General features: G+C 36.0%; 1 pseudogene; it reads left to right on the top strand.

The window, feature by feature from the left end:
- The first annotated feature begins 12391 nt into the window (after positions 1 to 12391).
- LOC118849107 lies at positions 12392 to 13487 on the top strand (annotated as a pseudogene).
- Positions 13488 to 19605: the final 6118 nt, after the last annotated feature.

The raw sequence follows: 19605 nt of genomic DNA, 5'->3' as shown, positions 1-19605 counted from the left end.
AGACACAGGGTGAGTTGAAGAAGAAGGGAAGATATCTAAAAGAAATAAAATCAAATTAAGGGATGAGAGAGGAACATACTGAGAGATAGAGATAGGGAGAGATAGAATGGGGTGGATTATCTCGCATAAAGGTGACAAGAGGAAGCAGTTCCGTGGGAGGAAGGGAGAGGACAGGTGAGGGGGGAATGAGTGAACCTTCCTCTCATCAGATTTGGCCTGAGGAGGGAATACCATACATACTCAATTGGGCATCTTACCCAACAGGAACGAAGAGAGAGGAAGATTAAAAAAAAAAAGGGGGGGATGATGGAGGGGAGGGCAGATGGGGGTGGAGGTAATCAAAAACAAACACTTTCAATAGGGGACAGGGTCAAGGGAGAAAATTCAATAAAGCGGGATGGGTTGGGAAGGAGCAAAATATAGTTAGTCTTTCACAACATGAGTATTGTGGAAGGGTTATACATAATGATACACATGTGGCCTATGTTGAATTGCTTGACTTCTTAGGTAGGGTGGGTGGGAAGGGAAGAGGGGAGAGAATTTGGAACTCAAAGTTTTAAAAACAGATGTTCAAAAACAAAAAAAAAAGTTTTTGTATGCAACTAGAAAATAAGGTACATAGGCAATGGGGCGTAGAAATTTATCTTGCCCTACAAGAAAGGAAGGGAAAAGGGGACTGGAGCAGAGTGGGGTGATAGAGGGGAGGGCTGACTGGGGAACAGGGCAAGCAGAATATATGCCATCTTGGAGTGGGCAGGAGGGTAGAAATGGGGAGAAAATTTGTAATTCAAACTCTTGTGAAAATCAATGCTGAAAACTAAATATGTTAAATAAATACCTTTAAATAAAAAAAAGTTAGGAATAAAAGGAGAACAGCACTTCCAGATCTCAAGCTATATTACAAAGGAGTAGTTATAAAAACTATTTAGTATTGGTTAAAAAAAACAGAGAAGTAATCAGTGGAGACAAAGAAGAATAAAAAACAATGTAATTTGATAAGCCATCATTCGAGAAAGGCAAAAACATAAATAACTTACCAAAGAACTCACTATCTGACTCAAACTCTCAGGAAAATCAGAAATCAGTCTGACTAAAACTAGGTTTAGACCAATAGTGTATACATTATTCTACAATAAATTAGAAATTCATACTTGACCTTAATATTAAATACCATACCAACCAAAAAAAGTAGAAAAGAAGCATATCATGTGGCTTTCTTAGCAAAAGGTAGGGGACAAACTAAATATGTGTGTATAATTTGCATAATTGTGTACTGCTTTCCAAAATGGTTATACTGAGTTATGGCTCCACCAACTATGCGTAACTTTGCCTTACTAGTTTGCAATTCTTGCAAGAACTTTTTGTCCATAATCTTTGACCACTTATCTATTACAAAATGGTTTTGGAGCACAACACACATAGATTTATATGTTTTGTATCCCTCTCCCTCTCTCTTTTTCTCTCTCTCCCTCCGTATAGGTATATGTGCATATCTATATCTATATCTATATCTATATCTATATCTATATCTATCTACCTATATATCTATATATATATACATGCATTCACACATACATATATGTATGTATCTGTATATGTGTATAAAATTCTTCATTAGTATTCAGAAGCAGGTGAGTAGGAGTGAAGATGGTGGAAACACTAAACATCTTTGGCAACAGGACAAGGGTACAAGAGATTTGAGGATTACTATACTATATGGCTGAACTGGTAGAAGATTGAGTCAAGATGGCGAAAGGAGAGAAGTGGTTAGAACACGGGGGAAGGACTACAAGTACAGGGAGATGTGGAAGGATCAGAGGTTATGGTAAGGGCAAAGAATAAGTCTAAAGGAGTGAGGCAGAGGGAGAGATTGTAGGCCAGGACACTGTGATCAAAGATAGTAATTTCAGAGCTTTGGATCATGGATTAAAACAGTTTTATGGTTAGTAGTTAGATCAAGGATATGACCATTCCTTTATGGAGTGAAGATGGAAGTCATGGGAGTTAAGAAGGTTGATACACTTATTGGTGAAACTGTTTAAGGTAATATCAGCATGCATATTGCTGTTGCTAGATATGAAGTCAAAAGTTAAGATGAGGGAAAAAAATTAACAGGAAAAAAACAAAACAAAACCAAAAAAACCTGTGATTCAGATACTGAATTTGGTAAAGGAGGGGAGAATGACCAAGAGATGGTCACAGTTAGTATCTGAATTGAGTAATAAAGTCAGAGGGATAAATGAATGAACAGAATGGACTAAATGAAAAATAATTTATTGAACACTTAAGTACTATGATAAACTGATACAAAAGCAAAACAGTTCCTATCTCAAGGAGCTTACATTCTAATACAGGGAGACAAAACATAGAAGAGCATTGCCAGGAGCATTCATTTATTCTCCATTTGCTTGTTGTTCTTTCATTCCTTATAAATGAATTGGCACTGATATAAAACAAAAGCTGGTAGCCACCAAAGTGAATAATAGTGGATCAGAGCAATACTGGTTAAAAATATATATTTTTCCTTTAAAGAGACAATTTTTATTTCCCGTTGGAACCTGGGAGTAGGTGGCAAGGGATCCTGAATCATCATCTACCTCATCATTGTCCTAGATCTACAAGGAGAAACCACTGCAGGTTTTTTGTTATTATTTTTATCTCCAGGATAGTTATTATTATTAAACATAAGTTTCATCACACATGAGAGAGCTTGGTATACAGACCTATTCTAAAAATGTTCTTCTACTTTATAATTTGATATGAGTAAATATCATGATATTTTCCTATTATGCAAAGTAAAAGCTTCACTTGGAGATTATTTTATTCATTTTCCCTTCCCTCCCCCAAGCCATCCTGTTTTTTCTGAAACCTTCTTCTGAAACTTATAGTGATTAGTGTAATATATAGGTTTCTGATAGGTTCTCACATTTCATCAGAAACCATTTCATCCTTTGGCTCTTCAAAGACTTTCCCTAAATGGATATGTCTCAGCAAACTTTTTCAAAATCTGTTTCTCAACTGTTTTTCTCTTGTCTTCGGATATCATGCTGAGTTTTGCTGGCTAAATAATTATGGGACTAAGACACAGGATTCTTAATCTTGAAAATGCTTTATTCCTCTTTGATCCTTCTTGAAACATTGGTGCTGATTCTAATTGTCTTTTCACAGTAATTTCTTCCCTCTTTCTACAGGGCATTTTTTTCTTATATTTATAGATTTTGAATTTAATTATGATGGATCTGGGAGGGTTAAAGCTTTTGTTTTCTGTCATGAATGTCAGGGACATTCTATTTTTTGGTTTCCCAGTTGTCTTCAAAAAATCTGGGGAAGTCTTTAAAAATTTCCTGAAATATTGTCTGTACTATTTTGTTTTTCTAAATCATCAAGTGGTCCAGGATTTCTCCATTAGTTATACCACTTAGGTTTGCATTGGTGTACAAAAAACCATAGTTCACCAAACTAAAAGCAGATCAGCAACAGAAACCTCTAATATGGGACACCAGGAAACAGACGAATAAATATGGAGGAATTCTTTAAGAAAAATTGTATTAACCAGAAATTGACACAGGTTTTTTTATATACTTTTAACAGAATGAGACTATTTTCATCTGCAACAACCTTGTACGCATGTTTACCTGGATTTAGTATAATTGCAAACCCTTATTAAGGTTTAGCATGCAACATTTTTCAGGTTTGCACCAAGGACAAGCAGGGATAGGTTTAAGCACATGGGGCAAAGAAATACATTTCTATCTCTATTTATCTATCTGACTTCCCACTCTAAATACAGAATTATTCCTAAAGAAGAGAAATGCATGGCTCCAGTCATGTTTACTTCTATGTCATATAAAAATCATGGAAAACTTGGCATTTTCTATATAAATAATTTTTCTTTTTTCAGATCTATTATTTTAGAATTTTATTTGTCTCAATTATATGTAAAAACAATTTTAACATTAATTTTTGTAGTTTTTGAGTTCCAAATTCCCTCTTTCCCTCCCTCATCTGCCTTCACTTTGTGGAAGCAAGCATTTTGATATAGATTATGCCTGTGCAGTCATATGAAACATATTTCGTTATTAGCCATGTTGCAAAAGAGAATGCAGACTAAAAAAGAATGATTTTTTAAAAATATGCTTCTATCTGCATTGAGAATCCATCAGTTCTTTCTCTGGTGGTAGAGAACATTTGTTTTCTTATCACAAGTCTTTCAGAATTGTGTTGTATCATTAGATTGCTGAGATTAACTAAGGTATTCAGAGTTGATCATTCTACAATATTGCTATTATTGTGTACAGTGGTCTCCTGACTTTGTTCACCTTATTTCACATCAGTTCATATAAGACTTCTCAGGTTTTTCTGACAACACAGCTCATCATCTCTTATAGCACAACAGTATTCCATCACAATCATATACAACAACTTGTTTAATCACTCTCTAATTGATGAGCTTCTTCTCAGCTTCCCATTCTCTGACACCACGAAAAGAGCTACTATAAATATTTTTGTATATATGTCTATATAGGTCTTTTTTTCTTTTTCTTTGATGTCTTTGGGATACACATTTAATAATGTTTGATCTCTGGGATACACACCTAGTAGTGCTGGATCAAAGGTTATGGGGATGCACAGTTTTATAGCCCTTTGCTCATCATTCCAAGTTACTCTCCAAAATGATTGGATCAGTTCACAACTCCACCAAGAGTACCAGATCTTTTAATTCTTAATTAGTTTCTTCATGGCTTTTCTACTTTCTTCAGGCTCTTCTTTTATTTTCTTTTGAGATTTTTTTCTTAGCATTTTAGATCTTTGCTCAATTTCTCTGAATGTCATTTATCCAGCATAAGACATATTCAGTGATTTTGCTTCTCTTTTTTATTTGTTCTGTAATATATTTTTTTAATATACTGGGATTTTTCTTCATGTTGATCACATTAAGTTTTCATTGGTTCTCATTTTCTTGTGTGGAATTTTAGGCAGTTTTTCTCTCTAGTAAGGGAAGGGAAACTAATGAGCATTTACTAAGTAACTACTATTTGTCAGGTACTGTGTTTATAACAATAACTAGCATTATAGTGGTTTAAGCTTTGTAAAATGATTTATGTACAATGTCTCATTGGGCATTGGATGCAATTATTATCCCAATTTTACAGTTGAGGAAACCCAGTCCTAGATCCCCAGTACTTGCCCAGGCTCATATTCTCTTATTAAGTGTCTGAATCAGGATTCAAATTCACATTTTCCTGTCTTCAGGTCCAATGTTCATTTCACTGCACTGATTTCTGAACAAATTTGTGGGTATTTTAGGGAGTATGAACAAATATGAGAGATGCCTAGGCCCTTATGATCTCATTCAAGTATCTCTGATCAGCCCCTAATATAGTCCATTAACCCACTTAGAATATTAGCTTCTGGTAGTAGTGAAAAAATACTGCTGCATGGAGTATGCCTTGACTGGGTGACGTATGATCACACATTTGAAAGTATTTAACTTTGTGCTTTCAACTTACCGTGATTCCTATGTTTAAAACTAAAAAGACTAAAATGTAAAAAAAACAAAACAAAAAACCAAAACACAGAAATATCCTGTCTAAACATAAAAATTTTTAAGTCAGTTTTTTTCAACTACTGTAGAATTTATATTTCTCTTTCATTTGAAGGTCTGAGCTAGCATCCTGGGTCAAGAATGAAAACTATTTAATGTCACTCAGGGCAAGCTATAAACCCAGAGTTCTGGAGTTTATGTGATCCATACATTTGTTTTCCTATCTACCTAATAATTTCATTTTGCCTAGCATATCTCCTTAAGCAAGTCAAACATTATTTCAATAAATTTTTTTCAATCATAATTGGTATTGATTTCTGTGCCTTATACTATACTATATGCATGATTTCTCAATGTATCTGGGCTTATACCCTAATGAAGTTAAAGTATAAGCTGAGTTATTACAGTCTAATTCCTGTGATGTGGAATTACTCCTTCATCTCTCTCTTACATGAAGAGGTAGCCTTTTTCCTTGCCAAGGCAAACAGCTCTCCTTGGCTGCATTCCATTTTTGTCTCCTCTAACAAACTGCCTCCTTTACCAACCCTACTTTCACCCAAATCTTCTTTAAACAAATTGATTTATTTTTAACATTCATGTCTTTTTTTTAATTTTGAGGTCCAAATTCTGTCTCCCTTCAGCCTCTCCACCAAAAATGGAGAAGACAAGCAATAGATCAATAATACGTGTAAAATCATGGAAATATATTTCCATATTAGCCATGTTAAGAAAAACCAAGAAAAATAAAGTGAAAAATTACACTTCAATCTACACTCAGATTTCATCAGTTGTCTCTCTGGAGGTGGATAGCATTTTTCATCATCAGTCCTTTTGAATTGTCTTGGAACACTGTTTTGATCAGAGTAGCTAAGTTTTTCACAATTGTTCATCTTTACCTTATTACTGTTACTATGTACAATCTTCTGCTTCTATTCACTTCACTTTGCATAACTTCATATAAGTCTTCCCAGGAATTTCTAAAACCATCCTGATTATTATTCTTTGCATCACAATAGTATTCCACCACAATCATATACCACAACTTGTTCAGCCATTTCACAATTAATGAGCATCCCCACATTGTCCAATTCTTTATCACAACAAAAAGAGCTACTGTAAATATTTTCATATGTATAGTTTTTTTTTAAAATTTCTCTTTTTCTCTGATCTCTTTGGAACACAGATCTAGTAGTACTGCTGTTGGGTCAAAGAGTATACATAATTTCATAGCCCTTTGGACACATTCCAAATTTTTCTTCATCATGGGTGGAACAGTTCACAACTCCATGAACATAAGCACTAGTGTCCCATTTTTAATATCCCCTCTAGCATTTGTTATTTTCCTTTTTCTATCATTTTAGTCAATCTGAGACCTGATAGGTGGTAACTCAGAGTTGTTTGAATTTCTCTTATCAAAAGAGATTCAAAAGATTTTCATGAATACAGATACTTATTATTTCTTCTGAGACGTGTCAATGTCCTTTGACCATTTATCAACTGGGAAATGTCTTATGTTTATTAATTTGTCTTGGTTCCCTATATTTTTGAGGAATGAGGCCCTTATCAGAGAAATGTGGAATTAAAATAAAAGTTTCCCTTAGTTTCTTTCCTTCTTCCTAATGTTGGCTACAATGGCTTTGTTTGTGCATTTTTTTAAATTTAATGTAACCAAAATTACCTGTTTTTTTTTTCCCTTGGTGTTCAATGTCTCGGGTCATAAATTAATCTCTTATTCATAGATGTGACAGGTAAACTATTCCATTCTCCCCTAATTTGCTTATAACATACTCTTTATATCCAAACCATATACCTATTTTAAACTTATCTTGGTACATAGGGTGACATGTTGTTCTATGCCTAATTTTGAATCCCATCCAATTTTCCTCAAGATGACTATCATATCTAGCTTTTCTAAAATTCTGTTCCTCTCCCTGACTTTTTTTTCTTATTTTATGGATAGATTTATTTAATTCTGAGAAGGAAAAGTTGAAATCCCTGACTAATATAGTTTTAATGTCTATTACCTCTGGTAACTCATTTAACTTTCCCTATAAGAATTTGGAGGATTTGCCATTTGGTGCACAGTACATAGAGAATTGGGCCTCAAGTCAGGAAGATTCATTTTTCTAAAATCTGGCCTCACGCATTTAAGCTGTGTGACCCAGACAAGTTACATAACCCTCTTTGCCCCCATTTCTCATCTATAAAATGAACTGGAGGAGGGCATGGCAAATCACTCCAGTATCTTCGGAAAGAAAATCCTGAATGGGGTCACAAAGAGTTGGACATGACTGAAAAACAACAGAAGACAAGGACCATTTGGTGCATATATGTTTACTATTGATATTAGCTCAGTGTCTATAGTACCTTTTAGCAAAATATAGTTTCCCTGAATATTTCTTTTAGTTAGATCTATTTTTGTTTTTCCTTTGTTTGAAATCATGGTTGCTACCCATTTTTTGTTTTTATTTTTTAGCTCAGCTGAACCATAACAGATTCTGCTCCAGCCCATTATCTTAACTCTGAGTGTTTCTTTTTGTTTCAAGTGGGTTTCTTTTAAACAACGTATTGTTCGATTTTGGTTTCTAATCCATTTTGCTACCCACTTCTATTTTATTTTACGAATTTATCCCATTTATATTTACAGCTATGATTACTTACCATGTATTTCCCTTCTCTCCTATTTTCAAAATCTTTCTATTTTTGCCTTGTCCAACCTCAAAAGTCGGTTTTGGTTCTGACAACTGTCCCCCTTAATCCACTTTCCCTTTTAGCAGCCTCCCCCTTTCTTTGATCCCCTTCCTATCCTACTTCCTTATTGGGTAAGATACATTTCCATACCCAACTTAATATGAGAAAATATATATGTACATATATATGTATGTGTATGTATGTATATATGTGCATGTGTGTGTATATATATATATGTATATACACATATATTCATGCACACACACACACACACACACACACACACACACACACACACCTGTCCCTCTTTGAACCAATTCCAGTGAGAGTAAGGTCAAGCATTATCAGCTATCTCACTAGTATTCTCCTCTCCACTGTAAAATCTTTTTCTTGAATCCCTCTTATATGTGAGTTAATTTTTCCCATCAGTCTTCTCCCTCTTTCTTCTACTGCATCCCTCTTCTTCACCCATACATTTTTTTTTGAGATCACCTCCTTACAACTGAGTCATAGTCATGCTCTCTCTGTCTCTCTCTCTCTGTCTCTGTCTCTCTCTCTGTGTCTCTCTCTCTCACTCTCTCTCTGTCTCTGTCTGTCTCTGTCTCTCTGTCTCTCTCTGTCTCTCTCTGTCTCTCTCTCTATACATATATATATATATATATATATATATGTATATATATATATATATATATATATATATATATATATATATATATATATAACTTCTTACTGCCGTAACAGTGATGAAATTGTAGGTGTTACATGTAACATCTTCACACATAGTACCGTAAACAGTTTAACCTTATTAAATCCCTTGTGATTTTTTTCATATTTACATTTTCTTGTTTCTCTTTAGTCTTTCCTGCCCTGTCCCAGCCTGACCTGTCTTCTTATAGCTTATACCCTTTCACATACTTTGTGATCAAATGACATTGCCATCTTGAAATTCTTCATATAATGCACTCATCTCCTGACCTGATAAATTTTCATAGGCTGCCCTGGAATTCAGTCTCCTCATGTCTGTCCCCTAGCTTCCTTCAGATCCCAAATCTTACTTTCTTTTAGAAGTACTTACTGATCTCTTTAATTCTAGGGCCTTCTCTCTAAGATCATGTTCAATGTATTCTGTATATATCTTTTTTGTACACAGTTGTTTACATGTTGTGTTTGGACCATGAACTCCTAGAGAGCAGAAATTATTTTTTTCTATCCTCAGGACTTAGCACAGTGCCTGGGATATAGTGGATATGTAATAAGTGCTTGTGCACTCCACACATATGTATTTGTGTGTATATACACATATGCTTATATATATATACACATATACACATACATGTCCTGCATGATTGTGCATCATAATTATCATTGTATATACTTTATATACCGTTACTAGATTATAAGTGCCAGGATTATGTCTTGCCTTAACTCTCCGCTCGCTCTCTCTCCTTCCTGCCCTCTTTCTCTTCCTTCCCTCCTTCATTCTGTGTCTCTGTCCTTTTGTACACACACACACACACACACACACACACGCACGCACGCACACACAGAGTAAAATTTCTATGTACCCATATATAGATGCTGCATTTGGATACTGTCAATTGGTTTTAATATAGAAAACTGTGTTTGTATGTGTATGTATGTGTGTGTGTCTGTGGACATGCACGAGTGTGCATGTGAATGTGTGTGTGTATATATCTGTTGTATCAAATATCATCAAAAGTATTAAGTGAGATATATGGAAAAAATAGTCATAGTAAAAATGACCACTGATGAGAAGGAGATAACATCTTAGAAACTAGACTCTGGTGTAGTAAAACCCATGGATCTGTATATGTATGCACAAATAAATCTAGTCTGAATAATAATGAGTAAATTATAAACCCTAATATAAGGAAGCAAATTGAACTTCATAGTTATTGCTGGGATAGTACTGACATCTGTAATATGACTATGGGAATATACACTTTATTCAAAATTAATAGAGAATGGAATTTGCATAGATGGCCCATCAGTTGGGAAATTGCTGAACAAATTGTGGTATATGATTGTGATACAATACTACGGTGCTAGAAGAAATGATGAACTTGATGATCTTAGAAAAAACATGGATAGACTTGCACAAAATAACCAAGAGAACACCGTATACAGTAACAGAACATTGTTTTAAGAACAACTTTAAGCAAATAAGTCATATTGACTATTATAAATACCCAAATTAATTACAAGGATATATGAAAGATGTTATCTGCACCCAGGGAAAGAACTAATAATATTTATATGGAAAGAATGTTTTTACATATGTATATAGGCATATTTGTGTCTAATGTAGCCATTTCTAGGGTGGAAGGGAGAAGAAAAAATGGGGGAAAAAGAAATATAAATGGTAACCTTATATTTAAAAAAAAGGATAACATCACAGATTTGTAGTTTTGTGTGCCATCATCTTTTTTATTTTACTACATTATGGAAATGCTTGTTTTATTCCATAAATTATAAATAAATTAAATTTAAAAAACCTAACAGAATTATAGTGTTTGTCAAAGGATTGTTGGATTACAGCAATGTTTTACTCATTGGAGAATGAGGTACTCTGGGTCAAAAGCCACGAGGACTTGTGTTCCTTCCTAATAAAGGATATTTTCATGCACAAAATAATTAATAGAGAATGGATTAAGAGGTCTGTGAAGCAGAATTGTACATTAAGATCTATTAACTGCCAATGTCTACAAAGGAGACTAAAACAGAGTGGCTAAGCCAGTATGAAGAGAACCAAGAGATAAATGTGTCAGAAAGTTTGAGAAATGGCCATCGCAGCAGCATGAGAAGACAAAACCTGCTTGGTGATGAGCTTTTACATACTTTCATAGGCTGCTCCTTATATGCCAGAATCTATTTCTTACCAGAACCATGTTGAAAGCCATCCAATCTTCACTTAACCTGCCAGAGATTCTGCTCCAATGGTAAAGCCTTCAGGAAGTCCACGATACAAGAAGGTATCAAAGTAGGACTTGCATAGAGAACCTTATTTGTATAATGTTATCCACATGTTTACGTGTGTGTGTGTGTGTGTGTGTGTGTGTGTGTGTAGGTATATATGTATGTATATGTACATATACTTTTTATAAATAAACATAAGTTGGGATGCTTATTAGTGTATACTTTTTCATTATTAGGATGCCTAAAAAACAAATTATTCTAGTCCTCTACCCTTTTATCTTCATTATCATTCTCTCAAGTTTTATAGTTATTTTAATGATATATTTTAAAATAATGTGAGGTATCAGGTGCTGTAACAATCAACTCTATGTATACATGTACACATCCTTTAAATGATGATGCTGCACAACTACAGGACAGTCACACAGCACTGTTGAAGCAACTGCCTTGGTAGCACAACAGAGACATTTTCTTTTGCTAGTACTGGTTTCAACCTACTGTTCTTCCTCTAATATGCTTTTGTGCAGAAACACCTTTTTTATATCAACCATCTTTGTAATCTTCCTCCAATTACTTTCCAGGAAGAAGTCCATTTATTGTGACCCAATTAATGAAAGGCCTTTGGCAAAGAAATGAAAGAATGCTGCATTTCATTTTTCTACAGAGGAGATGATTTAGTATTTCAACTTTTGCAAAAAAATAGTGATAATTTGCTGAGCCTGAAAATCTGATAATGTGAATATTATTTCAAAACAGAAATAGAGTTGTATCAAATCTTCAGTTTTGGTGAATGTGTATTCCATCAAATCCCACCCTATCTATTCTAACTATTATTGTATTCTTGAACCGTCAATGCTGTTGGAACACTACTAAATGACAATTAAATTCCATTTATTCACAACTTAGAGGGAAAAATGCACTTCTCTTTCTAGGACTTTTAAGCTCTTGCCTTGGCTCTGACACTAATTGTCTATGTGACCTTGAGACTATCTTTTTAAGCATCAGAATCCTCACCTGTAAAATAAGAGTGTTCAACTTAATGATATCTAAAATCTCTTCCTATTTTCCCTGGCCCAATTCTTCTCTTAACAATAGGGAATCTCGGCCTAAATCACACAAACATACACACCCACATGGTTGCACACGCAGCAGCAGGAGGAGCAGCAAGCAGCAGCAGTGGTCACCTCCACCAGGCACGGCACTAGGGTTTACCTTATTATGGAAGCCACATGATACTACACCCTCCACTTCCAGCTCAATGAGAAAGCTGAGAGAGATTCCATTCTAACAGGTCTACAATCTGTTTTTGAAAAGCAGGAAATGACAGAAACAATTCATTCTTCGGAAGACCATGGATATTTAGCAACCCACACTAACAAAAATGGCAATTTCACCAGTCAGAGACTTTACCCACAGGGATTAAGTGTTGATGGATGTACAGAATTACCACAATGATTTGAAAGGAAGAGAAGGAATTGACAATTTACTAAAAAAATTAGAAGAAAGAATGAAGAACTGTGTCAGGGCAGTGTTGGAAGGTTAAAACAATTGCCAGCTCTTATTCGAGGAGGCAAGATCAGTAAGTGGTCCACAGTTGATGGAGGCCTGATAGAATATGCCATAGACAAAGTTGTGTATGATGAAGATTCACCTTATCAGAACATTAAAATTCTGCATTCAAAGCAGTTTGTAAATATCCTCATCCTCAGGGGGGATTTCAATTTGGCAGAGCGACATGGCGTACACACAGGCCATACTGAGCAATGGGAAGGAAGATTATACTGACAAAGCAGTGTTGACTCAGGGTGGTGGAGATGGGATTATAGTATATGAAATAGCCAAATTGAAACCAAAGATGGTCACTATGGTAGAGATTGACCAGATGGTGATTGACGGGTGTAAGAAATACATGCATAAAATATGGAGAGATATCTTAAGTAATCCTAAAGGAGAGCGCTATCAGGTTCTCATAGAAAATTGTATTCCAGTAGTGAAGCAGTATGCTGAGGAAGGAAGAATGTTTGATTATGTGATTAATGATCTGACAGCTGTTTCAATCTCCACATCTCCAGAAGAAGATTCTATGTGGGAATTTCTCAGACTGATCCTTGACCTTTCAATGAAAGTTTTGAAATATGATGGAAAATACTTTACACACGGGAACTGTATCAATTTGATTGAAGCCTTGACTCTCTTTGAAGAATAGCTTAGCTGGCTTTACTGTCCTGTGTAATTCTCAAAGGAAATTGTATGTGTTCCCTCATACGTGGAATTGTGGGTATCTTACACTCTTTGGAAGACAACCAAATTTTGAAGATTATTCCTGCCTGCATATTACCATCTTGAATCTTTTAAATTATATGCTCGAGATCATTCTGAAATTAGTCATTCTATTGATTATGAATTCCTTAAAAAAGTTTTTATTATTATTTTAATTTAAAAAGTAAATGGAAAACGTATATTTTGATGAGCTGTAGGGTGTTATTTTTTGAAAGTCAACTTAAAGATGAATTGGCAGTGCTGCTGCTGAATGCAATGAAAATAAACAAAAAACAATAGAGACTCTCTCCACCTCTGAGACTTTGTACATTGAAAGTTCACCCTAGCAGTGCACCACTAATTGCCACCATTTCCTGCATCATCATCATCATCCCTGTCAATGCCTGTCCCTTCTCCCAGCCTCCAACTCCCAACTTTCTAGTCATTATTTATTCCTTTTTCTCTCTCCCTCCCATATCCTGTTGATCCTCCTCTCATATCATCTGTTATAACTATCCCTCTTTTCATTACCATAATCTAATGGTTGATTTCCTTGTTTCTCTCTTTCAATATAACTTATACACTGCTGCAAACTTAATTTTCCTATACCATGGCTTACCTGCCCAGACATTTATGGTCGTTACCTCTTACCTATTAGGTAAAATCCAAATTGCCGAGTACTTACCACTTCTCCATTATCCAACTCTTCTTCTCATCCCCAACTTAATTTTTCATTACTCCCCCTATGAACTTTTCTTTCCGTACACATCTCTCTTGTTCTCATTTTTCTCTTTGGAGATACCATTTCCCTTCCTAGTGTGTTTCGTCCTCTCTTCTCTTTTTTGTCATCATCTCCCTTGACTCCAATTTAAAAAACTCAGTTCAGAATGTCCTTTCAGGAAATCCTCCATGATTAACTCTTTTGTCACCAATTTTGATTTTTCTATTCCCTGTGCTATCTCAGCACTTGTTTCCCATTTGTTCTATCATCATATACATTTAATAGGTTACTGTTTCAAAACAACTCATTAGAGATACTATCTAGGGAACCAGCAACACTGTGCCTATAATATACATACCTGTGAGCCTCTTCTGGGATATCATGCAAAACATCTTTCCTTTGTGTTATCTACCAGGTTTTAGGGTTTTCAAGTTGTAACTTTCTCTCCAGGCATTCTTTCTTGGACTTCCTCATTTGTCCATGCTACACACTAAGCTTCTGGGACTCTAAATTCCATTTAATCTTGAAACCTTCTTGTCAGTCTCTCATGAATAAAGTGTTTAACAACATTTTAAAGGAACTTTCACAATCCTCTTGAGTACTACTACTTAGAATCCTGGGACAAAAGTATGTTAAACCACCAAAATACTTTCACCAACTCTTAGCCTGAAAGAGTCAATATCACAATATCAGAGAAAGAAGCTTTATGGGGAAAAAAGGGAAGAATGAACGAGTAAACCTTAATCCCAGAGGTCATACAACATAAACCCACAGGAATCAGAGTTAATTTGGATGAAACTCTCTACAAGTCCTGTCTAAGTTTGATTACCAATGAGTTGGCAAGTCCTGTCATTTATACATCTCTTGAATAATCCCCTCTCTCCTCTGATACTTCCACCATCCTGGTGCAGGCTCTCACCTCAATCTCGAACTATTGCAATAGCCTGATAGTGAATCTCCCTGCTTCAAGTCTCTCCCCACTCTAGCCCACCCTTCAGTCAGGTGTCAAATTAGGGCAAGTTTGACCAGATCTCCCCCTTCAATAAATATCTAGGTACTTTATTACCTCAAGTTTCAAATATGAAATCATATTTGGCATTTAAAGCCCTTCAGAAACTGTCCCCTTCCTACCTTTCTAGTCTTCTTTTACCTTATTCACCTTGCTTCCAACCCCTTGCCCCCACATACTCTTTGATCAAGTGACACTGACCTTCTTGCTGCTCTGAGCAACCCTCAACTTCATGCATTTTCATTGGCTGTCCCTAACGCCTGGAACTTTCTTCTTTATTGTCTCTACCTCTTGGCTTTGTTATACCAAGAGCGAGTGAAACACACCACAGAGTATAAGTTTGAAATGGAGAATTTATTAGCTGGCGGCCATTCGGGGTTCAACCCAAATCAAAATGACCAAGAGTTTGGGGTAGAGAAATCTAATTTATACAATAGCTCAAGGAGCAGTGGTTAATTACCTCTTGAAACTTACTTATGTTATTTTAGCAGGCTTGGCAAGCCTTTTCCACCTTTGTGATCATGATTCATGAAGTGGAACCTCCTAAACAGACTGCAAGTACAGCATATCAGACAGCTGACAAAGTGTCAACTGAATTACAACCCAGGATCTCTGTGTCCAATTTGCCATACATCCTGCAACATGACTCATGAGATAAGAGCTAGAACAGTCTCGTAATTCAAGAGGATGTCTGGGGCTGAACCCTTCATCCTTCAAGGCCATAGGCAGACCAAGGGACGCTTCAGCTGGGTTTGTAGACACAAGATAGAGGCATCTCTCAGCCCGCTCAGGAAAAAAAAAAACAGAGATTGCAGAGCATCAGGCCCTTCCCCTGGCCAGTTAGTCCATACTCCCAGAACAGTCACGGGGGGGGGGGGAGGGGCGGGGGGCAAGGACACCTGCTGAACGCCAAATGGCAGGAACTAAGTCTGTTTTTCTTATGCAAACTGGGGGTTTTTTAGTTAGGGGCTGGGGCAGGGTTTTTTAGCAATAGCTGGCTGCTCAGGTATCACAGCTTCACTGGTTTCCTTCAAGCATCAGCAAAAAGTCTCACCTTTTGCAAGAAGACTTTCCCAATGTTCATGAATCTTTAGCGCTTTCTCTCTGAAATATCTCCAATTTATGCTGTAAACATTTTTATTTAGTTGTTTGCATATTGTCTCCCCATTAGACTGTTACCTCCTTACAAGCAGGGGCTGGTTTGGTTTTTGTTTGGTTTTGGGGTGTGTGTGTGTGTGTGTGTGTACATGCATGTGTTCCTGGCACCTAGCACAGTGCCTGACCCATTGTGCTTATTTAATAACTGTTTGTTGTCTGATTAATTGAGTAATGGTGACTACATATGTTGGTGTCAAAATACAAATCTCAGAGTTGGAAGGTAATTCAAACCATCTAGTCCAGCCCGTATCTTAATGAGAATGTTTTCAACAACATATTTGACTATCCAGTCTTCCAATTAAGACTTCTTATAAGGAAGAATCCACTACTTCCTGAGGAATGCTATTCTATTTTAGAATCACTAAGAAATGATTTCCTTAGCTGAAATATGCCTTTTACAAATTCAACCCATGATTCCCACACTGAGGGGCCAAGTGGAGCAAGTCTAATAACTCTTCTTTGTGACAATCCTTTAAATAGTTGAAGATATTTGCATCCCCATGCCACCCTGCCCCATTTACCCCTCCAAAAGAACAAACTACCAAAAAACCCTCAAATGTTCTCTTCTTTAGGATGAAGATACTCATTTTTCAACTGATCTTTATATAACAAGATCTCAAGGATTGATTGCTTTCCTCTGAGTTCCTACCAAATTATCAACATCTTTTCTAAAATATTTCATCAATGAGAAAATACATTCTAGTTGTAGCTCGGCTTGGATAGACTATGGTGGGAATTTATTTTGGTTAACTATGCTTCTCAAAAGTTAACGTAGGAGAGAAGCAACTTTGGTGCCATCAATATCACTATGTCAACATAAACTGACTTTGTAGTCCATTAAAATCCTCTGTGGTTTTCAGATGAAATACTATCTAACCACTCTTCCCTTAACTTATCCTCATGAAACATTTTTTTCCCCAATTAAGCATACATTTTGAGTTCTATAAAATTTCACCTCATTAGATTTGGCCAGACGTCTAACCTTTTTGAGATTGTGGATCCTGACTCTGTCATGCAATTCATTAGCCATTTATTTGTATAATTTGTATAATCTACAAATATGATAAGAATTCCACCTTTGCCTTTATCGAAGTCATGGATATAAAACAGGTTTAAAAAAAGAAAAAGAGAGGCAAGAACATATTCATGGGGCACTAGGTGTACAGAATCAGAGTTGGAAGAGACTTCTCCTTGCTCTAATCTTCTTATTTTGAATTTGGAAAAAAGACACCCAGGGTGAGGCAGAATAGTGTATGTAGTAGTTAGTGTTAGACTTAGGAGTCAAGATTACTTTCAAATTCAGCCTTGACACTTAATAGTTGTGGAATCACTGAACATTTATGTGCCTCAGTTTCCTCATCTCTTAAAATGAGTTGGATTCAATGACCTCTAATGCCTCTTCTATCTCCAAATCTAGGTCCTTTAATATTCTCTGGGCCAATATGGTTACCCATAAAATACAAGGGTTATACTAGACAGCTTTCAATGTCCCTTCTTGCTTTAAATCTTGTAATCACAATATCACATAATCTTTGAGTTGCAAATGGCTACCTAACTCAAACTGTAACTGAAAAAGAATCCCCTTCTACAAGAAAACTCAGAGGTATCCATTTATCTTTTGCTTGAAGACCTCCAGTAAAGGAAATATGAATATCTTCCCAGGGATATAACTCTATACTTTGGGACAGAGATAAGGATTAGAGATTTTATCTAGCTGAAACCTGCCTCTCTGCAACTTCCACTCACTGCTCCTAGTTCTAGGCTTTGAGGCAAAGGAGAATAAATCAGATTTCTCACTGCCTTTCATATGACAGCTCTTTACATTCTTGATGACAATTTCCCTGTTGACTCCAACTGGTAAACCCTTGTCATATTCCCACAGTATTGTTGTATTTTTACATAGTCTCCATTAGCAAATTATCATAGAAAACTTTGAGTTTTCCTTGTCTGCTGGGATTGTCTGCTGGGAATTAATATAACAGTTTAGCTTTATTTACCTTTATCATTACTCAAGTAATGGAATATCAAACTAGGCATATGCTCTTATTAATCCTCTCCCTCTTAAACAACTTTCTCCAGTCCCTACAGACACAAAACCTTCCTATAGAGAAGCATCTAGATTTAAGCTACAGATTAGTGAGCACATTCATCACAAATCCTAGTCTCCAACAAGTGACCCCAAATTCTCATGTCCTTTGCCCACCCAAGAAAACACTATCAGCTTCTTCAAGGGGCGAAAATAATTCAACTATTCAAATACTTTCTCCTTTAGCAACTGGGGAGGATAATTCAAATCACCTACAGTTGGCATGGTTAAGCATAGAATCATGAACTAGGTATTGGGAGATCTAAGACTCTTGACAACAGGCCTGTGTTCTTTCCATTGAAAAACGAAGAATTGCCGAGAGAGGGAGAGAGAGAGAGAGAGAGAGAGAGAGAGAGAGAGTGTGTGTGTGTGTGTGTGTGTGTGTGTGTGCTGCCAGCTGTCAAAAACAGAATTTGTTTCATAATGCTTGGTAAGACTTTGTATCATAAAATTGCCAAGGAATACTCCCAGGGATTGGGTTCAGATAGCACCACAGAAGAGTTGGATTAGGAAAGGGCTCTTACTTCTTTCCTATATCTGAGGAAATAGAAAGAAAAAAACAAACCTCAATCTTAATTTAATAATTGGTTACAATAAAAATAATAATTTCTCTAAATGTCTCAATACGTGGTAGGTATTCAAAAAGTATGGAAAGAATAAGTAGAAGTAAAATCAAATAGCTACTGGCTTTAACAAAAAAAAATCATTCCTTAGAGGGGAAAAACTGAGCATACAAAAGCAGTGTCCAGGGTAAAGAAAACAGTACATCTCCTCCACTCGCTAATCACCTTCAGCTCACACACATAAACCACAGTTTCAAGGAAAAAGAGTGTTAGAAACTCTGTCACAGAATACTTTTTCATATAAAAGTAACATTTACCTGTAATAAATAGAATATGGCATCACCAGACTCCAAAGTGATTAAAATTACTAGACTAGTGAATTAATTGGTGTAGGAGCTCCAGAACAGATGGCCTCCTCTCTACCAAAGCAAGTCAGCATTGTCTCTGCAACTAAGAATCTTAGAAAGTCGCCTACAGCCCTGAGATCTCAAGTGACTTTTCCAAAGCCATACAGCCAGGATGTTTCAGAGTCAAGACTCGGACCGAAGACTACTTGACTTTGAGGTCATCTTTCTATCCATGCTATCATATTGTCTCTCATGCTGTAAGATAAACAAGGCTTATTTTATGAAAGGC

The sequence above is a fragment of the Trichosurus vulpecula genome, chromosome 4 (genome assembly GCF_011100635.1).
Source record: "Trichosurus vulpecula isolate mTriVul1 chromosome 4, mTriVul1.pri, whole genome shotgun sequence".
NCBI lineage: Eukaryota > Metazoa > Chordata > Mammalia > Diprotodontia > Phalangeridae > Trichosurus > Trichosurus vulpecula.
This window is presented reverse-complemented; position numbering and strand designations above follow the sequence as displayed.